Source organism: Oryx dammah, unplaced genomic scaffold, assembly GCF_014754425.2.
Source record: "Oryx dammah isolate SB20612 unplaced genomic scaffold, SCBI_Odam_1.1 HiC_scaffold_10, whole genome shotgun sequence".
NCBI classification, from domain to species: Eukaryota; Metazoa; Chordata; class Mammalia; order Artiodactyla; family Bovidae; genus Oryx; species Oryx dammah.
Genome location: NW_024070194.1, coordinates 18,585,374 through 18,596,848, shown reverse-complemented (window position 1 = coordinate 18,596,848; position 11,475 = coordinate 18,585,374). Strand labels below are relative to the sequence as shown.

General features: G+C 45.3%; 1 protein-coding gene and 1 non-coding gene across 4 annotated transcripts in view; both read left to right on the top strand.

Moving 5' to 3' along the window:
- Nucleotides 1-4,597: 4,597 nt before the first annotated feature.
- TRNAM-CAU lies at nucleotides 4,598-4,670 on the top strand. Its single transcript has one exon. It is a non-coding gene; the product is annotated as a tRNA-Met (tRNA).
- A 5,379-nt stretch (nucleotides 4,671-10,049) lies between these two features.
- Nucleotides 10,050-11,475, top strand: part of CEP250 (centrosomal protein 250) — a 48,365-nt gene continuing 46,939 nt past the window's right edge. Inside the window, exon 1 of one of the 3 annotated variants that reach the window (XM_040247454.1) lies at nucleotides 10,050-10,152. The gene's annotated coding sequence lies outside the window, so the exon portion shown is untranslated. The remainder of the gene's footprint in view (nucleotides 10,153-11,475) is intronic. The other 2 variants (XM_040247455.1, XM_040247457.1) reach the window with 2 other exon arrangements.

Sequence of the window (11,475 nt, the reverse complement as noted above, 5' to 3'; positions counted from 1 at the left end):
CTCATGTCCATCGAGTCCGTGATGCCATCCAACCATCTCATCCTGGGTCTTCCCCTTCTCCTCCTGCCCCCAATCCCTCCCAGCATCAGTCTTTTCCAATGAGTCAACTCTTCTCATAAGGTGGCCAAAGTACTGGAGCTTCACCTTTAGCATTCTTTCCAAAGAAATCCCAGGGTTGATCTCCTTCAGAATGGACTGGTGGGATCTCCTTGCAGTCCAAGGGACTCTCAAGAGTCTTCTCCAATGCCACAGTTCAAAAGCATCAATTCTTCAGCGATCAGCCTTCTTCACAGTCCAACTCTCACATCCATACATGACCACAGGAAAAACCGTAGCCTTGACCAGATGGACCTTAGTCGGCAAAGTAATGTCTCTGCTTTTGAATATGCTGTCTAGGTTGGTCATAACTTTTCTTCCAAGGAGTAAGCGTCTTTTCATTTCATTCTATTATTTTCTGCTGTACAGCAAAGTGAATCAGCTACGTGTATACATATATCCCCTCTTCCTGGATTTCCTTCCCACTTAGGTCAGCACAGAGCCTTGAGTAGAGATCCCAGTGCTATACAGTCGGTTCTCATTAGTTATCTATTTTATACTAAACTATCTGAATCTCTTACTTCTTGGAGTCAGTCAGTTCAGCACAGCTCAGTGGCTAAAATCTTGGGTTACTGGATCAGATAACTCAGTTTACATCCTGGCTCTGCCATGAACCAATTGGATGACCTTGGGTTTTCATTCATTTATGTACTCCTGGGCCTGAGCACTGGATATCTAACAAAGGACAAGACTACCAAGTGCTCACATTCTGGAGAAACAAGCAAACAAATGTATAGCTGCAGAAAACTCCAGCGCTGTGAAGAAAAATTAGGCAGAGTCAAAGAGATGTCTATTTTATTGTATTATTATTATTATTATTTTTGACTGCACTGGGTCTTTGTTGCTGTGCATGGGCTTTCTCTAGCTTCTAATTGTGGTGAATGAGGGCTAGTCTCTAGTTTTGGTGCATGGGCTTCTCACTGAGGTGGCTTCTCTTGTTGCAGAGCACGGGCTTCAGGCACGTGGGCTTAGCTGTGGTGCACAGGCTTAGTTGCTCCACAGTACATGGGATCTTCCTGGACCAGGGATTGAACCCATGTCCCCTGCATTGGCAGGTGGATTCTTAACCACTGGACCACCAGGGAAGTCCGAGAGGTCTATCTTAGATGGGAATGTCTCTTTGAGGGGGTGACACGTGAGCAGAGATCCAGATTTTAGTGAGGGAATGAGCAGTACAAAGGGAGATTTTCTGGGAGAAGGTCGTTGCTGGTGGAAGGAATAGCAGATGCAAAGGCCCCGAGGCATGAATATGCTTGACAAATCAGAGGAACCAGGAGAAGCCAGTGCTGCTGAAACAGAGTGCAGAGGTACTGATAGGAGATGAGGTCAGATCATGCCAGGGCCACAATAAGTATGGCTTCACGAGCCAGGGAAAAGAGACTGGATTTTATTTTTAGTGCAGTGGGGATTTGGGTGCACAGTTTTCAGCAGGAAATTCGTCTAACATAACAATTACGAACTGGACTACCTACAATCAAATCCTGGCTCCCTAATTTACCAGCTGTGTAATCTCAAGCCAGTTATTTAATCTTTCTGTGCCTCAGTTTCCTCATATATAAATGAGGCTAATGATAATATACTTGCCTCAGAGTTATTACAGATTTTTGTTGTAAGTTCTTAGAACAGTGTCTCGTGCATAGTAAGTACTACATAAATGTTACCTATAATTATTGTCTTTTTAAAAAAATCACTTCTTTAAATCTGTTTCTTTGCCTGTAAAAGTTAGTATAAAACTATCTTCTTCAGCCTCTCTTGCCTTTCCGAGATGGCCCACATTTTGCAGAGTGTATTTCTCTCTAAATAAATCCACTTCTCACTTTAAAAAAAAAAAAAGAAAGTAAAGAAGATCTGCTCCACAGACAGCTTATAAGAACAAAATGTATTTATGCATGTAGAGCACCTTTCTTTCAGCGACCTCCATATAGTAGGTGCACCATAAATCATGGTTTAAAAAAAAAAAAAAGAGTTGTTAGTATTTTCCTTCTTTACAAAAAAGAGTCTCAGAGGAGTTAAGTAATTGACACAAGGTCACACAGTCCAAAATGATCAGGGTAGGACTCAACTCAAACACATGACTCTGAATCCAGTGCTCTTCCCCACAGCAAACAAGGATTGATTTTTCCTGGCATTACTCTACGTGAAAAGGATTGGCTGGGAGAAGGGCCCCGGGCCTCGGACCCTCCATCTGTGCTTCTTATAATCTGTGGGACCTGGGTCATCCCCATCCAGGGAGCCCAGAGAGCCCCAGCAGGTGCAGAGCCACTTAATCCTCCCCGCAATCATCATTCTGGTTTGTGTTGTTTCAACTTCCCTGGAGCTGCCACTCCTCCTGTGGGCTCTTCTCCACTGCGTTCTCAATGGCTCCCCCCGCTGAGCTCCTCAGGAACTGCACCTTGTCAGAGTACTGTGGGCCCTTCAGCCAGATCAGTTCATCCCTGCAGATACTATAATCTGGAAACAGGTCAGTTCATCCCACTCCCTGCAGGGTAGTTAATCTGGGTGTATGTGTATTTTACCTGTTATGGGTGTGGTCCCCAAAATAACCATACATTTTCAATTTTATTCTTTATTTAAAATATTTTATTTTAAAACTTTTTTTTTTAATTTTTATTTTTACTTTATTTTACTTTACAATACTGTATTGGTTTTGCCATACATTGACATGAGTCCGCCACGGGTGTACATGAGTTCCCAAACATGAACCCCCCTCCCACCTCCCACCCCATATCATCTCTCTGGATCATCCCCATGCACCAGCCCCAAGCATCCTGTATCCTACATCGAACATAGACTGGCGATTCATTTCTTACATGATAGTATACATGTTTCAATGCCATTCTCCCTAATCATCCCACCCTCTCCCTCTCCCTCAGAGTCCAAAAGTCTGCTCTACACATCTGTATCTCTTTTGCAGTCTCGAATACAGGGTCATCATTACCATCTTTCTAAACTCCATATATATGTGTTAGTATACTGTATTGGTGTTTTTCTTTCTGGCTTACTTCACTCTGTATAATTGGCTCCAGTTTCATCCATCTCATTAGAACTGATTCAAATGTATCCTTTTTAATGGCTGAGTAATACTCCATTGTGTATATGTACCACAGCTTTCTTATCCATTCATCTGCTGATGGACATCTAGGTTGTTTCCATGTCCTGGCTATTATAAACATTGCTGCGATGAACATTGGGGTACACGTCTCTCTTTCAATTCTGGTTTCCTCGATGTGTATGCCCAGCAGTGGGATTGCTGGGTCATAAGGCAGTTCTATTTGCAGTTTTTTAAGGAATCTCCACACTGTTCTCCATACTTTTTAATATTTAAAAATATTTTTAGAAATTTAAAAACTAATGCATAATAGAAAGAAAGGTAACACAAACTCATGATGAAAAAAATTCAAATAGTATGAGGGAGTACACAGGAAGTCCTCCTCCCACCTCAGACCCCCAGTTTTTCATTCCTTCTCGGAAACAACCACTTTTATTATTCTCTTGGATGACTTTGTTTCTTTCTTTTTAAATATTTTTAAAAAATTTTTATTGAATTTGTTACAATATTGCTTCTGTTTTATGTTTTGGCCTCGAGCCACATGGGATTTTATCTCCCTGAGCAGAGATCAAATCCATATCCTATGCATTGGAAGGCAAAGTCTTAACCACTGGACCACCAGGGAAGTCCCTCCTGGATGGCTTTCTGTGCAATGTAAGCTTTGAAAAAACCTTTTTATTGAAGAATAACACCTGTACTGAATATATATTTAATTACAAACTTGAATCATGCTCTTTGCAAAAAAATTAAATTGAGACAACATCAAAGTTTGTTAAATTAAAAGAGGCCGCTCTCCAATCTCTCTGCCTAGAGGTAACCACTATTAATAGTTAGGGACCTGGAAACTCACTGCCATTCTTAAGCTCAGAAACCTCGGATTCTTGCTAGACTTTCCTCACTCCTCCTTCCCTTTGTCTACTTATATTTCCCACTTTTCCCTCTAATAGGTAAGTGTTATTGTCCCCATTGCCAGCAAAGGAACTTGAGACTCAGAGAGGGAAGGTGGGTTGCTCCAGACACAAGGCAGAGCCCGAAAGTTCAAACCCAGGGGAGTGTGTCTGCCTCCAGGTCCAGTGTTCTTCCTGCCATGTTCCTCTTGGTTCCTGTCCAGATTCTTAGAGTTTTAATTGCTGTATCACCTGAAGCAGCAGATAGAGTCTCAGGTTAGAATATAATTACGGGCTCATTTAAATTTTTATTTATTTATTTTTGGCTGCACTGGGTCTTCACTGCTGTGTGCAGGCTTTCTCTAGTTGTGGCATGTGGGCTCAGTAGATGTGGCACATGGGCTTGGTTGCCCTGTGGCTTGTGGCATCTTCTCGGACCAGGGATTGAACCCATGTCCCCTGAAAAGGACCTATGGGAGCTGTCCCTGCACGTGCTTTTACTGCCCAAGCTCTGAATGATGGTGATCAGATGGCACTCACATCAAGAAATGTCAAGCTTGGGACCTCCCTGGTGGTCCAGTGGCTAAGACTCTGCACTCATAATGCAGGAGGCCCCGGTTCAAGCCCTGGTCAGGGAAATAGATCCCACATGCTGCAACTAAGACATCCTGTGTGCTGCAGTGAACACTGAAGATCCCACATGCTGCAATTAAGACCTGGTGCAGCCAAATAAATAAATAAATATTAAAAAAAAAAAGAAATGTCAAGCTTGAGTGAGTGGGTACATAGAGCTTGACTTGGTCAGTGAAAAGGGAAAGGACTGTAGTGAGACCTGCCCACTGAGACAGGGTCAGGACCAAGGGGAAGATACCCACCTGATGAAGAGGACTGTATTATCTAATTATAAATCCAAGGAAACTCTTAAGATCCAACCTAGTGGCAGAATCAGCCAGAGGCGTGCCCACAGGAAACGCCAGTATTCGCCAATAATCCATGATCTTGCATGTCACTGTTTCATGCAATTACCTGGAACACCCTTCCTATCTTTGTCTGCTCGGCAGATTTATCCTTCATAATCAAATTACAATGTCACCACCTCTACAAAGTCAGCCACTCCATTTTTATAGAATTTACCACCCTGTAGGTTGTGAAATATACATTACCCACCAGCCCTCACATGAGTCCGTGGACTGAGGCTTTAGGCAGAGTCTATGTGTTATTATTCTTTCAGTCTCTCCCAGAGTCTAGCATAAGATTTGACACATTGTAGGTGTTTAATCAATATTTTGTTTAATGACAAATGAATGGACTCTGATGGAAAGCAGCAAGTTGTTCACAATCTACACAAGATGCAATATTCTTTTTTAAAAATTATTTATTTATTTTGGTTGTGCTGGGTCTTCGTTGCTTTGCCCAGGCTTTCTCTGTTGTGGAGAGCAGGGGCTCCTCTTTGTTTCGATGCTCAGGCTTCTCATTGTGGTGGCTTCTCTTGTTGCAGAGCACAAGCTCTAGGCGCATAGGCTCAGTAGTTGTGGTGCACAGGCTTAGCTGCTCTGCAGCATGTGGGATCTTCCTGGACCAGGGATAGAACCTGTGTCCCCTGCATTGGCAGGTGGATTCCAACCTACTGCACCATCGGGGAAGTCCCACAAGATGTTATATTCTTTTGGTGCCCCCAGCGCTGCTTCAGGCAGTTAGGTTGCAGTGAGAAAGAGGGGAATTATTGAGAGTTTGTTAGTTTTTGTTTTATTTTTCAACTTTTCCCCTCTGTTATCCTCAGCCTTAGTCACTCAGGCTGTTGACATGGAGAGGAAAATGGAGAAAGGGGTGGGAAAAGTCTTATTTGAGTTAGTGTCGTAGCTGACTTTGTGCTTTCTGGATTTGGCAGATGTTTCCACTCCATGGGGTTGCTAAGAGTCGGATATGACTGAGCGACTTCACTTTCACTTTTCACTTTTATGCATTGGAGAAGGAAATGGCAACCCACTCCAGTGTTCTTGCCTAGAGAATCCCAGGGATGGGGGAGCCTGGTGGGCTGCCGTCTATGGGGTCGTACAGAGTTGGAAACGACTGAAGTGACTTAGCATAGCTATTCCTGTCCATCAACAAAGCATCATGGGGAGCTTTTATGAGTCCTCTAGGGGTTCCCTGCTGGACCCCTCTCCTGCACTCCTCTTAGCAAAGGCATCTCTACCTGTCAGTGGTCATTTGTCTTCCTACGTCTGGAGTCCCTTTATTCCTCTAGGAGGCTCCGCTGAAGAGGACCCAGGATAGGCCTATCGAGGCTCTCTTTTACTTACTCCACATCTGGCATTCTGGGAGAGTAGGATAACCCCAATATAGCAGCACCCTCCTGGGTCTGCCGCCAAAGCAGTTAGCAGGCTTGTCTCTTGTTTATAGATTTCCTGAGCAGGAGATGGGTCCAGTCATTATGCTCCCCAGTTGCAATGGGTTGGATGTGGTACCTCAAACCCTCCTAGAACTCCTCTCTTTCAATCACTTGTTTTGAGCATTACATCTTCCCTAAGAAGGGTGAGGACTCACAGCCAGAAATGTTTCCACACAAATTCTCTATCCTCCATTCTCTTGACACCTTAGACAAAGGATTTAAGAACGTTGAAACAAGGATTTTTCTGGTAGTCCAGTGGCTAAGACTCTGTGCTCCCAATGCAGAGGGGCTGGGTTTGATCCCTTGTCAAGGAACTTGATCCCACATGCCACAACAAAAATCAAAGATTCAATGTGCCCCAACCAAGACCCGGTGCAGCCAAATAAATACATTTTTTTAAAAGAACCTTAAAATAGATTTTAGACTATTAGAAAAAAAATGTATATGGTTTTTTAACTCTTCACTTTGAAAGTTCACATATATAATTTTAAAAAGAAAGAAAGTCAATCAGTCCAGACAGCCTCTTAGCGTGGGGTAGGGGGAATATCTATAAATAATGAGCAAGTCTGGGGTTCAGGATCCAAATTATGGCCCTGAAAAAGGGTTACATTATAAAGCATGTCCCCAGAGATGGAATTTAGGGCACAAAGGAAGAACCCAGTTCACTTGGAGGGGACCAGAGTTGTTTTTCTTTCAACTGGTTTGTTACCTCTCTGTCCAATCCAGCCTCCTTTGAGGCCTTCCCCCCACTGTAGTTCATCAGACAGGTTTGAACATGGCCAGGCTCTAATTGTGGCTGGATTAAGTCTTTCCCTACAGGGCTCTTGGATCCCAAGCGATTCAGGTGTTGTAGATGAACAGTTTTTGTGGGGTTTTTTCAGTCTTACTCTGTATCTTGTGGGATCCTAGTTCCTTGATCAGCGGAGAAGGCAGTGGCACCTCACTCCAGTACTCTTGCCTGGAAAATCCCATGGATGAAGGAGCCTGGTAGGCTGCTGTCCATGGGGTTGCTAAGAGTCGGACACGACTGAGTGACTTCCCTTTCACTTTTCACTTTCATGCATTGGAGAAGGAAATGGCAACCCACTCCAGTGTTCTTGCCTGGAGAATCCCAGGGACGGGGGACCCTGGTGGGCTGCCGTCTATGGGGTCGCACAGAGTCGGACACGACTGAAGTGACTTAGCAGCAGCAGCAGCTCCTTGATTAGAGATCAAACCCAGCCCCCTGCAGTGGAATTGTGGAATACCAATCATTGGACTATCAAGGAATTCCCTGAACACCTGTTTTTCTATTCCAAACGTTCCTGGCACTTCATAGGATAGTTGAAGGCTGATGTACTCTCAGAGCCTACAGAATCTCTAAGGGGCATGTAATCCACTCTCATACATCAGCTAATTCCACTTTCTGTTCTGGCCCAGATAAAATACCCACCTGTACTATCTTATTATGTTTTAATACAATTTCCAACTTGCTGTTAATACATTGTATTATTATCCAGTGCTAGTACAGAATAGATATTCAGAATGTTTACTGGGTGGATGAATAAATGAATAAGAGAATGAACTAACGAATTTCCTTTTGCAAAGATCAAAGATTACTGTTTGGTTTTAATCCTGTGTGTGCGTGCTAAATTTGTGTCAGTCGTGTCCGACTCTTTGAGACCATGTGGACCACCCCATGGGATTTTCCAGTCAAGAATACTAGAGTGGGTTTCCATGCCCTCCTCCAGGGGATTTTCCCGACCCAGGGATCCAACCCGCGTCTCTTATGTCTCCTGCATTGGCAGGCTGGTTCTTTACCGCTAGCACCACCTGGGAAGCTCTGGTTTTAATATTCCTCTACTCCATTTGTCCTTTATTGTTATGTCTGGATAGTCTGAAACCTATGTTTATTCTTCTTGGGTCTTAAAGTGTATCCTGTGGTTCATTGATGGGTTTTTTGTCATTTACCTTTGTAACACTGAAGCTGACTTCATTCATTCCATGGATGCTTATTTAGACCTACCATGTGTCAGGCTCTTTGTTAAATGCTAGGAATAAGTCAGTCTCCTACTCTGATGAAGCTTAAACTTTCAAAGGCGTGTGTGCTAAGTCGCTTCAGTCGTGTTGGACTCTTTGCGACCCTATGAACTGTACCCCAACAGGCTCCTCTGTCCAGGTGATTCTCCAGGCAAGAATACTACTGGAGTGGGTTGCCATGCCCTCCTCCAGGGGATATTTCCCACCCAGGAATGCAACCCTAGTCTCAAAATCTCCTGCATTGGTGGGCGGGTTCTTTACCACTAGGGTCACTTGAGAGAGAAAAATAATAGGTAAACCAAAACAAGTAAAAAGTACTGTGAAAAGAGAACTGCGATAGAAAATGATAGGGTATTACTTTAAACAGCATGATCAGGGAAGATCTAGCTGAAGAATTGTCGTTTAAGACCTGAAGGAGAAGTTATCAGCTAATCCAAAAGTTTGGGGTAAACTGATCTAAGAGATGGCAAAATTATGTGCAAACCCCCTGAAGTTAATGTGTGTAACATTCCAAATATTGTAGTGAACACTTGCACACAACCTGTTAGGGGAATATCTCCCCAGTGTTGTTTCCCACACAACTGAATCTTTGCATCTTTTTCTCTGTCAAACGTTTGGGATCTCTTCTTCCCTCACAACACTGACTCTAGTGGTAGAATCTGAGTCTGCATTTTAAGAAGTTCCCCAGTTATTTTTTTTAACTCCAACTAAAAATTTCCAAGTCCTGGTGGCTGAGATGGTAAAGAATCTGCCTGCAATGCAGGAGTCCTGGGTTCGATCCCTGGGTAGGGAAGATCCCCTGGAGAAGGGAATGGCAACCCCCTCCAGTATTCTTGCCTGAAGAATCCCATGATCAGAGGATCCCGGTGGGCTACCACGACTCAGAGTAGGACACGACTGAGTTACTAACACACACACACAAATTTAGAACCACTGAATGGAGAGGAGAGACAGGCAAATGGAATTTTACATTGCTAGAAAAGTGCACTGATTATGCACAAAACTTATGGGAATAACGCTTCTAGAGTCTTCTACAAAGCTAGGCTCAGGCAGAAAATCTGCATTTTTCCGAACGGATGCAGGATATTCCGGCAAAAAGAAACCCTGTGCAATGCCATGCGTGTTCAAATCACACTGAGCAACTACGGTGTGAATGTTGTGTTGCCTGAAGCTACTTGGCGCTTCAGGTTCTTAAGGTAAGGTTTCATAGCGACGCAGCAGCGGGGTCGCTTATACTTCACGCCCTTGTTAATTACACTCGGGTTTGTGGGTGGAGCAGTGCGCAGGCGCACCTAGAACCGGCGATCTTACACATGCGCACTGTGTACCCCGAAGCCAAAAGGGGTATGATTGAGGGCAAGTTTATTTGTTACCAAAACTTTCCTTGCTGGAATCCAAAACCCTAGCTGTCCCCATTTAGGGCGAGGGAATCTTAACATCATCGCTTAATAGGCTCTCCTTTTTCCTTTTGGGCCACTCTTGTAAATCGGCTGCCAGTACTCAACATGGCGGAGGCCCCTAGGCGGCGCAGTCCGCTCGTAGGCACGCTTCCCGGCGGGGCGGGGCCTTCCGAAAGGGCGGGAGTTTGGGGGGCGGGGCCTACGCCCCAGCCCCTCGGTGGGCCCCCGCCCCCGGCCCGGCCTTAGCCGAGGCTTCTGCGGCTCCGACGCTGAGAAGCGCCTTGGGAATCTGCAGGAGCCGAGCGTGGTGAGGTGGGGGCCTCAAGGGCAGGCGGGAGGTACCGGGTTAACGGTCCGAGGCCCACTGATCGGCCTGCGCAGGGCGCCTTAAGGAATATCGTTTGGCCAGCGGCCTCCGATTCCCCGGGAGGAACCTGAGGGCCCACAGAGGGGCTGGGACCTGTCCTAGGCGAGTGCGTCCGCGTCCTGTTGCCGCCACCACTTTGGGCTCCAGTGCGCGCAGAAAGGGATCTTCCCGAGCCCGAAGTGGTCAGACGCGGCGCTGCGCTCTCCTGCGCGTCCCGCTGGCGGATCCCAGAATTTTGCGGCTTCCTTTGCACTTGGGGCTTTGCATGTGATCTGTCCGAAAGTCCAGTCCTACCTGGCAGCTCCACTCTGGAACTCTCATTCTTCGCGACCCAACTTAAATACCACTTCCCTGGAAATCTTTCTAACCGCTTTCGGCAGTCGCAGTAAGCTCGCTGCTGGGTTCTTGCACACATCGCACCGAGTGAGCTTTTCCTGCTCCTTTTACAGCCGTGCACTTGTTGGGGCATTTTGCCTTGCCTTTTTCAGCTGTATCCTAGGGTCTAGCACGTGATAATCATAATAATATTTACTGAATAGTCACCAAGGTGCTACTAAATGCATTACCTGTAAAGGCCATTCAATCGCCAGAGCAGTTCCATAAGGTGGGTTCTATAGCTTCACATCTTATGCATGACGAAACCAAGGTCCTGTTACACCAATTTGCCTAGAGTCCCACAAAGAATAAAGTGAACATAGCTGGGATATGAATTCTAGGCTATCCCTCCCCAGAGCATGTGATAATTCCTAGACTGTGTTTGGGTTTGGTAAATGTCTGTCAAATCGGTGTTTACATTAGGCCCATGAATTATGGAGGCCAGAGTTATGATGCACATGAGAAGGCTTAGAAAGAAGAATTGAGTGAGTTCATGACCAATCCAATGCCAGAAACTGCTGCTGGACTTTCTGCCTTTCGTTGGTCCTTTTCCATCAAAGAGCTGAAGGCCTAGGACTCATTATTTCACATCCTTTAGAAAGTGTCCCTCACAGAATTGTGATTTCATATTTCGTGACTTAGGGGAAGGGCACAGAGTTGGAAGCAGATTGCCTGCATGCGTGCGTGCTCAGCTGTGCCTGACTCTTTGCCACCCTGTAGACTGTAGCCATCCAGGCTCCTCTGTCCATTGAATTCTCCAGGCAAGAATACTGGAGTGGGTTGCCATTTCCTCCTCCAAGGGATCTTCCTGACCCAGGGATCGAACCTGTGTCTCTTCCGTGTCCTGTCTTGGCAGGCGGATCCTTTACTGCTCCACCTGGGAAGCCCGTGGA